General features: G+C 35.0%; 1 protein-coding gene across 4 annotated transcripts in view; it reads left to right on the top strand.

Annotated features, from left to right (window-relative positions):
• The first annotated feature begins 9,344 nt into the window (after positions 1 to 9,344).
• The window catches only part of LOC106473565 (protein broad-minded-like), a 10,584-nt gene continuing 7,796 nt past the window's right edge, over positions 9,345 to 12,132 (top strand). For 2 of the 4 annotated variants that reach the window (XM_013934251.2, XM_022401970.1), the window contains exons 1-2: positions 9,345 to 9,541; positions 10,911 to 11,034. The gene's annotated coding sequence lies outside the window, so the exon portion shown is untranslated. Of the gene's footprint in view, positions 9,542 to 10,910; positions 11,035 to 11,295; positions 12,071 to 12,132 lie in introns of those variants that run through there. The other 2 variants (XR_002613729.1, XM_022401972.1) reach the window with 2 other exon arrangements.

The following is a 12,132-nucleotide window of genomic DNA, read 5'->3' as shown; positions in this document are numbered from 1 at the left end:
GGGCCCAAGGGACAAAGAAGACGCAACAATTTATAGCCAAGACCCTTTAACACTAATCGTAATCTACAAATTTAAAATAAACCATTTATGATTGAGAAAAATAACATTAATAATAACTATTTACAAAATGAAACCTGACATAGAACATACAGTCAATACAGCATATATGGTTTCAGGCCTGGCACCAGATTTTTGTGGGCCTTAAGCAATGAATATCGAATGCCTCTTCATACACACATGCACACACAACCCTCAAACCAAATCTCTTATCTCTGGCCTCAATTCAAAAATAATTTTAAAACTTTGTTATAGTTTTTCATTGAAATAACATTATCAATGAAACATCACATCACATATGTATTTTATTAATGCAAAGGTAAGTGACAGAAGATATTTCACTTTCCAGATAAAAAGCTTTACATCTGGATATTTCAGTTGCAAGTTTTTAGATGACATTGCTCAATTTATGAGTTTCAGCTTCCAGCAACTTAACTGAAAGAAAACCAAGGCATTCAATCGTACCTGTGATATCTTTGACCATAGGTAGTTCTTAATTACTTTTAATTTACTAAAACTCTTTTCTCTTGAGGTATTCGATACAGAAAGAGTCAACAACAGTTGCTTTGCAATTACAGTATTTGGAAACATAGGTCACAGTGATCAAGAGACAATAATCTACAGTTTCCAAAAGTTAATGGTTATCAGACAGCATCCTCGCCAGTGTCTTAAGTTCCTGAACTACACGGCTTGAACTACACAATCTGAGAAATCCTTGCACAGTTTCTCAAACTTTTCTGAGTCATATAGGAACCCATAATTAGCATGAAATGTTTGCAGGAAAATGAATCTTTTTTAATTTCTGCTAGCACTATTTCAAGCTGGGCTTAAAGACACTCTGCTCAAATTTATTTCTAAGGTCAAAGAACGGAACTACACCAGCTACTTTGCTGCAAAAAGCCTCCTAACAAATTCTATTTGCTCTTTTTTTGGACTCAGTTGGAACATCTAGTTCTTTACAAACTTCTGCAACTTGAGCTACAAGCTTTTTAAGTTCAGAGAATGAATAAGCTTGGAACTCTGAAATAACAGATTCAATCAAAGGAACTACATTGGCAATATCAGCATCTTTAAATTGTAAAGCAATGTGAACTTATGAATTTGTGACACATTGTCATATTAGATTATTAATGACACAACAAATGTGAACGTTGAAACTAGCGAAATCAGAGAATCTATCTATAAAAAAAGTCACTGTGCAGAAGCTGTTTGAAAGCTGCAATAACCTGTGGAAACTGTAACACAATTACTCTAACTTAAGCAAGGTGTGCATTTCAGAATATTTCACATAGCTTATTTAGTGGTAGTTTTGTCAAATACTGCTTTGTACATGCAGCAAAGAAAGTATAAATACTCTGCAAAACTAAAAAAAAAATACTTTCTCTCAGTTGAGCTTTTCCCAGCATGCACAATTACAAGATTCCCTGTGTGTGGAGAGCAAGGAACATAAAAACTCAATGGGAGTTTTTCAGCAATGATGACTTGTACTCTGTTGTACTTTCTCTTCATACTTGTGCCATTGTAATAACACTAACCACGGAGGTTATAGACTGATGACCCAAAACTGTTGAGGCAATCTACAAAACACTGACATGATCTTTTCCAGTCATGTCTGTGATATGCAAAATTCCAGAAAACATTGAGTTCTTTGTTAGTTTCGCCAATAACAACATAACAGCGTACTGAGAAAACATGTTCCTGTTTAGAAATGTCTGATATACTGTCTACTATTAAGCTGAAGTACTTTACTTTCTCAACTTTCTCAGTTATAATATCCAGCACAGCATCTGACAGAAGATGGAGGATCTCGTTTTGCATATCTTTGCTCAGATACTGTGAATTAGTTTTCTACTAGTTCTTCACTGGTTTCCTTTAAAACAGAGTCTAACTTGAAAATTAGTTTAAGCAATTACAGAAAAATGTCATTGTGCACTGTGAAAGGGATGTTAGAGGAACCACGAAAAGGCAAATTGTTTTTTGCTGGCCATTTTATTACTTCTAACAAACGATTCAGTACCTGACACCACCTTTCCTTTTCCAATTCTATGTTTTGACCATTTCATTATCAATCATCATGTTTGACTTTAGTGCAAACTCCAATTCCTCCCACTTACAGTAATTTTTAATGTGATAGGTGGAAATTGTATGCAGATGTAAAGATCCATCTGCACTAGACATGTTTTTTCCAGTCTCCAAGTCCCTTCCAACTATAGAAGGTTGACTTCTCTTCACATTCAAATAACAAGCAACAAAAGTAGAACAAGGAATCAGACGATTTTGAATAGACCAGCCAGTCTCTTTTTACTGTTGATCCATTGCTTACTTCCAACAATAATGAACTGAGGAAAACCGCCTATTAGTCCCACAGGGTATTTTGTCATTGAAAAATCCATGGTTAACATATTTGATTCCTGCAGCTACTTTGGCCCTTAAGACAATTTTAGGTTCGATATTAAATACAAGTTCTCCAAGCTTTTCTATTTTGTTTCCAGTAGCAGCAGTTTTTTCAACAGACTCATTGCCAGAAGGCTGTAAGAAATTAATAATTTGAAATTGAGCTTTACGTTTCTTCAGATTTTCATATCTTGTTGTCTTTTCCTTCCATTTTTGTCATTCAGATTTTGGTTTCTTTCTCAAAGTTCACGAGATTCCATGTTCTTACATGCCATGGTTAAGTAGTAGTTAATCAGCTTTTATTTCCTCACTACCAACAGCATAAACCCACGCTAGATATGCATTAGGGAGTGACTAAGCATGAAATAATGTAGATTACTGGAAAAAATCTGCTCTAAATATGCTGGTTTAGTAAGACAAAATTTTATTTAGTTGTATATTTTGGTCCTCTGGTGGGACCTTCTATAATGTCAGGGCCCTGGGTAGCCCAGGTGCTGTAGTTGGTCTTGTCTGGTTTCTCCCTACAATCTAGACCATGCTGTAATCTGCATGGGTCAGCTGTACAACCTATGTAGTGAACAGGCTAAGCTCCATTGGGGTGAAAGGGACAGGTACTGTTTCTCTACCTCAGCATTTCCCAAAGTGTGAGGCAGGCCCCCAGGGAGATTAAATAGTCTCTTGGGAGCACGAGCAATTAGGAGATTCACTAGTGCAATAATGTAAAATCAAGTGTTTTAATATGTTTTTATTAATGAAAATAATAAGAAATTAGTACAACACACATATAGCATTTTGATGTGTATTACATCTCGTCACATAACTCACTCATTTAAGAAAAGAGGGTGTCCCACAAGAAAGCATGTTTATTAGATACAAATGTTTGGGAAATGCTGCCCTACCTAATTGTGGTCAAATAACAGCATAATAGTTGTGAGAGTGGTGACTGATTTTTTAAGCTCCAGGGAAATATCATGGATGCATCAGATGAAGTCCACATTTCAGAGAATCCCACTAACAGAATACCCTTATTTATAGGTACAACCTCAGCTACAGTTTCACTGAGATAATTTCACAGACTTTGGTATATTTCAGGATACTCTTCATGTCATCAAACAAGTCCTCGTCTGAGCAGGAATATGGGTAGTCAAGTAAGCAAAATTGATAATCACAGAATTATATCACATCAAAGATAAGACAGCCAAAAAAGATCAATGATTTGATCATACTTAAAAAGATAGGAATAAAAGATGTGGTCATGTAGAAGTTCAGCTAGAAGAGTGGGTTTAACGTTGTATGACACAGTTACAAAACATTCTGACCTAAATCTGCTTTTTGACACATAATGTGAAACTATTACCTTTATTGATTAATTGGCATTTCTACGACCTTTATGTGACTCACGTGTATATCACCTGTAGACAATATAACTCTTGCTCCTGTGGACGTCCTGGCTGACCACACTGCATCAAGATCCTACACTTAGCCAGCCCACAGCTGTGCTGTCCAAAGTTGTTGTCTCCATGGCTAACACAGCTACCTAAGATTTTCCTGCGTTCCTCCCACTACTGTCTGGTTGTTATATGAACAGTGTCCTGATTCAATGGTGTAGAAAACGGAATGAAACTGTAAATATTGGTTCCTACAAAAATTACTAAACAGGCTAGCCACTGTACAAGCATCAGCCTCTAGTTTCTAGCCATTAACATCAACATCTAACTTCCACTAGAATCCTTTAAGATGCAAGTTAGAGCCGGCCAGAGGTATAGGTGGTGAAATCGGGGGGAGCACTATGAATAAATGCCTCTAAAATGTTTTGACCTGAAAGCAAAGTGCCACATTGAATGCGTAATTTTCAGGACAAGCCATTGTTTCAACTTTGAATTTAATGGTCACAGTTAACACAGCAAATAAGATATCCCCTATATTAAAATTTGTTTCGTTACAGCCTCAAAGAACTTCCCTATAGGTGTTACCATCTGCCTCTAGCTCCTACTCTTTATGCACAATCTTCATTCTCACGAATTTCGAACTGTACCTTGCACTGAAACAATGTTAAAAATAATTAGTAACACTGTGTGCTTACAAAACATTTCAGTTGCACAAGTGAAAATATTTAATCATAATCAAATAAACCAATGGGTGCACTGTATAAACTGATGTTTGTGGATTTCACTTTTTTACAGATAATTTCACGAACTTGTGAATATTTTGATTTTATCCAATAAAACATGTCTTTCATCATTGATACTAAAATCCTAGGTCAAGCTGTTTTTCCTCAAACATAAGGTAAGCACATTTGTTACTCTTACATTTTTAACAAAAATCCACCACCTACAGTATATACCCACACATACTCAGACCAACACAGGCTAAATACAGTATTCCATGGCAAAATGCCTTCAATGTTTTAGATGACCACAAACACAAGGAGCTGAAATATCACAATATTGTACTGCCATTTGCAAGTTTACTCACTCGCTATTGTTGCCATTACAAAAAATTAATATAGGCAAAAGCTAGCAAAACAATTACTATTCCACTTACATTTATAGCAACCTGCTTCATATTCTCTGCTGAGAAAGAACACAACTCTTTCATTACATGTGAAGGAATTATTTATACACTTAAGTGTACTTGAGGTGTCTAGCGAGTATTGCACAGTCTGCTACTCAGAAATTCTGTCACTACTTAGCTAGATAGTGTTAGCAATTATCCCTTGTCCTAGAAAGTTGTTCGATAGCTTCGAAAGTCACAACTATCTTTTGATCCTGTTTATCTTCCTATCAGCAAACTCTCCTAATTCTTTAATAATGAGTGGAGATCACACAATGTAGTACATATACTTCACTGTAAAACACCACTTGACAGCTCAGAAAGCAAGAAATACCACTTCCTTTCATTAAGTCTTCCAGTAGGTCAGCACTAGGCTTAAAGACTTATAATACAAAAATTTTGGGTTTGATTCCTCGTGGGTAGACAAAACACTAATTTAATGATTTTATAATCAAGCAACTGTCCTAGCTGTCAGTATAACAGTTAATTCTAGATATAATGGTCGAGAAGGGCGTCATGGGTGATGTGATCAACCATCATATCAACCTTGAATCTCCTCTCTAGGCACTTCTTTATCTGACTGATGTTGTACAACTACAAAATTACTCTCAGCACCTACACTATAAAATAGTTTTATAATTATCCTCTGATTGTTGGCCTCAACCTCGGACTTTTGGTCTAAACAATGCATTGAGATGTTCATCTGCAACACATAGTCTTAGTTTGTCAAAGTGTTCAACACACTTTTCGAGCTACATAACTTCTATAGCTCAAAACTTGATAACCATGTTGTCTGAGGACGAGATAAGGACCTGTCCAGCCATAATTGAGTTAAATCTGTGCTGGAACATTCATTCATTGCCTGTTTATTATAGCTGCTATATGGCTGCCTTTCTCAGCTGTTGATGACTGAATTTGTGCCTGTCAACTAAAACAGACTTTAACCACGTCACAATTCAAACAGATGCTGTAGCACATTTGCTCTAAAGAGCAGGTTATAGCTACAAAGAGTTGTTTTCCAAAAATGAGCATGCTAAGCAAACACACAGTAGATCTCTGCTCAGTTGCACAATAAATAATTATGACATACAGCAAGTGAAGTAGCTAATAATGCCCAATTTCCAGAGGGCCAAAGACATCCAGGGCTATTTTCTGAAAAGCAGAAACAACAATCCTTTAATGGAGCTTACCTTTTTTAAGCCAGATTTTCGTCTGGACAGTCCATACCAAAAATGGTTACACCAGAATTTAATGTCCCAACTCTAATATGGCTAATACAACTACCAATTCACATTAACACAGGTATGTGTAGCACTTTGAAGGCCTCCAGTCTTTTCATCAGGGCTGAAGCATTTCCTACCTAGTCAGGAGGAGCTGCTCACCACTTTATAAGACCGGGATGGCAAATAGGTTGTATGCATGCCAAACATGGCATACAGTTAAATTTTATTGGAATACTGAACCTCAGCAATAATGGAAGAAAGTTTTGAAAAAAAGAAAAAGAAAACGGATATAAGAATCTATGCTTGTAGTTTGAATCCTTACTAACTGAAACTCAGCCTTGGTTCACTCTGCATCACACCGAAACATCTGCCGATCTTTCACAAGTACGCACTCTTATTGTTATATTTTTGTTTGTTTTGTTTTTGTAGTTTAAGCACAAATCTACACAATGGGCTATCCAATTTCTAGCGTTGTAAGTCCGCAGACATACCACTGTGCCACTGCGGGGCCATTTCTTTATTCCTTAATGAACGCAATTGACATGAATGGCAGTGGCGTACGTACGTACTACATTCTTTTGATGCTTAACCTTTCGCGCCGTGCCATACCGGATATAACCCGGAGAAAATGTGCGATATTAATTTTTTAAAATTATTTCTGATTATTGTTATAAGTTTCTTCGAAAAACAATATTCAAATGGAAATGTTGAGAATTTAAATTTTATTTCAATGTAAGTTTTATTAACATTCGGCTTAGACGAAATAGATAGAAAAACGTTTGTTTGTAATTAAGCACAAAGCTACACAATGGGCTATCTGTGCTCTAGCCACCACGGGTATCGAAATCCGAATCCGCAGACATACCCATGTGCCACTGGGGGACAAGAAAAATGTAGATCTATGTATACATAAATATATGACACACTTGAAAGTATATAACCCTTTTTTTTATTTTGGAACGCTAGTTAAAACCTATTTGCAATCCTTATTATAAACGGCCTGGTGGTTAAGGTACTTGACTCGCAATCTCGCCCTTTCAGCCATGGGGGCATTATAATGCGACGGTCAATCCCACTATTCGTTGGTAAAAGAGTAGCCCAAGTGTTGGTGGAGGGTGGTGTTGACTAACTGCCTTCCTCTAGTCTATCACTACTAAATTAGGAACGGCCAGCGCAGATAGCTATCAAGTAGTTTTGCCCGAAATTCAAAAACAAAGAAACTGTTATAAACAGTCTGTGTGTTGTATGAACGAAGAGAAGGTTGATATTCTCCTTGATAAGGACGGAATGGCTCCTTGGCCTCAACACATATGTGATTAAGGCACTGCACCCTATTTTTGTACTCAGAAATTGTTTGACCATCTCACAGCATTATTTAATTTATCCATCAACTCTTGTTACATCCCAGCCTTTTGGAAACAAGCAAATGTTCTCATGTTTCTAAAAGGAGGAAACCAGCGAATAAACCAGGAATTTATCGTCCAATTAATCTGACTAGTTGTATAGACAACAATTGAGAAAGAATGATTAATAGTAGGCTCTCCATTTTTCTTGAGATCTCATCAGAATTACCAGAAGTTCAAAATGGTTTCAGAAAATTTCGGCAAACAACAGATCATTTGGTTCGATTAACAGAAACCATAATAGATAGTCTTAATCAAAATAAATTCACTGTCGCCTGCTTTCTCGATATAGAGAAAGCATTCGGCACTTTTTTTGCACAATGGTTTAATATATAAACTGAAACAATTGGAATTACTGTCAGGTGTTATTCGCTGGTTGTCTAACCTTTTAGAAAATAGAAAATGTCGAGTGAACGTAAAGGTTAGCTACTTCCGAGGCGGGTGTTCCCAGGGAGGGATAGTTAGCCCTGCCCTTTTCATCATCTTTGTAAGCGATATGCCATTAAATTTTCCTAAATTTAGCCTAAACTCACAATTCACTGATGATGTAGCGATATGGAAGAGTTACGCGACACCTTCGATTGCACCTCCAAACTCGCAGCCTGTTTTATATCAAATAGTCAAATATTGTTAAAAGCACTGAATAAAAATAAATGTTTCGAAAACGAACCTAGTCCTATTTACAAAATCAATTAAATCATTTACAAATCCTCCCGAGATATATCTGAACAGAACTCTTCTAAACGTCATAACATCAGCAAAATTAACCTGGAAAAATGATATCACACAAGTCAGGAACAAAGTGTGGCAAAGAGCAAACCATGTTAAGAGACTGACAGGTAAAAATACAATATAAGGAAATATAATAAAAATTTATGAACAATACATAAGATCTGTAATGGAACATACCTATCCTGCATGAACGATTGTAGCACCATCACACAGTAAGAAATTACAGACTAGACAAAATGCAGTAATCACCACAGCTTATAGGGTACCAAAAACAACAAATATAAAATTCATGCATAAATACTCAAACATTAAACCAATCCAAGACAAAATCGTAGATTGCTGGTTCGAATATTTTAATAAAATCTATATAAAAACGATCCACTAACCCCAATAGAACGCTATATCATACATGATGATGATAGTCCTAAGTACTTCTCTCCACTGAATTTCTACTATAAGAAAACGTCCACCTGTACTAGACCATAGAATATTGCTTAGCATTAGGTATCACCAGTGTATTTAAAGGGCATTTCATGTGAAATACGCGACTGATAATTATTTCGAGTGAAAAAGTGACATTTGACTACGGAACTGTTTGTGACTATATACTACCAAATTAAGAGAAATAGTGAAATTGCATTAAATGCTATAAGCATTCTATTCATGAACATGGTCCAGAAGAGGGAAGTAAAATTATTGTTTCAACTCGCTGTATTTACATTAGTATTTAAGCCCCGATTTTGTGAATAACTCTATAGCATTTTTTTACATTTTGATACACATAGCAAAAGAGGGAGGAAAAGGTCTGAATAGAAACTGTCCCTCCCAGATCGTTCAGCATGACTGCAATACCGATGCAGACAAAACACAAGACAATCTGTTTTTGCTTTTTATTTTTTATTACCGCGAAACTTTGTTAAGTTAGACGGCGCTACTTATGTTATTAACGTGGTTTATGGGATAAATATTATTTAAACGTTAAGTCATTTTAGCGTTCACTTTAGTGTGATCAGTTGAATATAAATAATTAGTAAATTAACAATTTGATTTCTTAAACTGAAAATGTTAATTGTGTTAAGGTTCAGTTTGTGTTGTTTCTGTTCGAAGTTGAACACCAAATACTAATACTAACAGTAGAATATAAGTAAAAAGTGAAGTGTAATTCTGATGTTACTAATAGTAATAAGATTTTATTTATTCCATTAATAACTAAGTTTAAATATATGGCACGCCTCAAAAAAAAAGTATTTAGTATAGAACTTATATTTACAGATGCTAGCCTAATTTGTTAAGAACTCAACTTCTTAAGTCTAAGACGGTAAACAAAAATTAAGCCTTTAACTTTTAAATTTAAGGCTAACTTAGGCCGAGTTAAGACTGTCGATTAAACGGATTATTTGTTTTTTACTACCAAAGTCAGTAAATTTTGTACCGACGCTGGCCACAATTTTTAAATAAGCGTAGGTAATTGTTAATAGAAACTTTTGAGTGACGTTGAAGAAGAGTGTATAATAATATATCAACCACACTATATCCGTTGTAACTTAGTGTAACTGTAACTTGTAAGTGCAAGCATATTCACTTGCGACGAGGCATGTAAAACTACAAGTTTAATCCACTTCCACAGTATCAGGGTTCTTCAGGCTGTCTGGGATATGATAGACATAGCATTAATACCATTACTAACAGTAGTAGTGGTGGTTGAGATGCTACACGTTTTAGTACTTCAAGTTAACAATAAAACGAACATTTGTGTTTAAAGGGGGAATAAGGAATCCATCATTTCTGTTGTTTCTAATGTAACAAAACTAACAGAACAATTATTAACATATAATTTATTTGAACTTGAAAGTCGTAAGAGTATCTAATTGAATCTCTTTTTTTTTAAAGTTTCTTTTACCCCATCTCCTAATCAAGGTTCACGTTCTTTTCTTTGCATTTTCACAACTGAAGAAGATGAACAATATGTTACCACTACATCTTTATTATGAATATGTTAACAAAAAGAATATGAACTTTGATCATTGGAGGTTTCTTTTAAAAATGCAACTTAAACTACAAAGTCTTGCTCTTGTTCTATTTCTTAATGGCAGTGTTGTTTAAACTGGAAAATCTGTCATGTACTTTCATGTTTTGGCCCTCATGCCCAGTGTCAGTGTCAACATAAATGACTGGTGTAAAAACACATACAAGAGTCACTGGGCTTGATGTTTTTGTTAAATTTAGTTCAACACTATATAGAAATTGAGTAAAATGATTCAATTTAGGTTAATTTTTCTACATTTCAGTTATATTATTTAATCAAAAGAAAAGTATATATGTGTATCTCTAGATACAAATGAATAAAAACTCTATAACCTGAGCACTTTCAAAAGGTGGACCTTTCTTCTTCAGGGTTCCCAGTTTGCCCTTGAAGAAGAAGAAAGGTCCACCTTTCAAAAGCACTCGGGTTATAGAGTTTTTATTCATTTCTATCAAGACTTCTTGAACCTATGTGTTTTTCTAACATCATACGTGTAACTCTATTTAATGTTTTTTTCAATTGTAGGGTTAACTCTTCAGAGTGAGGATCTTAACGTAGTAACATCTTGTCATTTTGGGGTATCGGTCTGATATTGGCTTAGGCCTGGTGGTTTCATTGGGGTAGATGTGTATCTAGCAGGAAAACTGAGGTAAAAATTGATGTTATTTTCAATAACATTTCAGGTAACTCACTAGATCTAAGGTATAAACATTGCTATCAGCATCAACACTAGTATGTAAACTTATTAAAACACCTCAACAATTGACATTTTATAAAATTCATGCACAAAATAGTGATTGATTTGCTATAGAAATTAATTTGTAATTATTGCAAGTTAATCATACCAGAAACTGTTATAAAATTAGTACACAAATAATGTCTAAAAAGGTTCTTTAATGCTAATATTTAGTGTGGCCATCTTTGTCACCAGTAACAGCTTGATTTGATTGTATTGCTACATGCAAGAGCTGAAGAACCAATGGAGAAGAAAGGATACATTTAGAGCTTTGCGGGATGTTCGACCATAGTCATCAGACAACATACACAAAAAAAGATTGAGCTGCATATTTTCCCATTTCATCAAACTTTTTTTTGCCACTTTATTCTCTGAACATGAAAGGAGTACAGTGTGATAAGTAGAATAAGAAATGATTGGAGGACTAACCTGAAGCCCAGAACTGTTTCTTCATCAGCACTTAGTTAATACAACTTGTAGAGAGTTATCAGAAATTCTACCATATCAAACATTCTAGGAATTGTAGAAAAAAATCTAACAAAAAAACACCAGAAAATGACTGTAGCAACCGAATCCTCTGATTCACAATAGATGACTTATATACACGTGTTTACACGTATACATTGAACTGTTAAAAAATCTTGACAGGTATGATGGGTCATTTGATATACAGATCAAGCAAGTTTGGGTTAACAGATACCTACCAAAAATTTAAATTCAGTCACTGATTTTTTTTTACGAAGATCAATCAGCTACCATATTCTGTGAACAAAGGTAGCTTAATGGAAATTGAAACGTTAAAAGGTGTCTGAAAAAAGTAAAGAATCTCTTGAGAAACTAACTCATCTCATACTTAGACACCTTTTTATGAACCAGCCATCATTCAGAAATGCAGTATAACCCCTTCAGTTATTTGGTCTCAGGCATGTATACATCTGTGAAATAATAACATTAATTTTACTTAATGCACTTTAATGAGAGGCTATTAAATAATGTCAAATGGTACATGTT

Source organism: Limulus polyphemus, unplaced genomic scaffold (assembly GCF_000517525.1).
Source record: "Limulus polyphemus unplaced genomic scaffold, Limulus_polyphemus-2.1.2 Scaffold6278, whole genome shotgun sequence".
NCBI lineage: Eukaryota > Metazoa > Arthropoda > Merostomata > Xiphosura > Limulidae > Limulus > Limulus polyphemus.
This window is presented reverse-complemented; position numbering and strand designations above follow the sequence as displayed.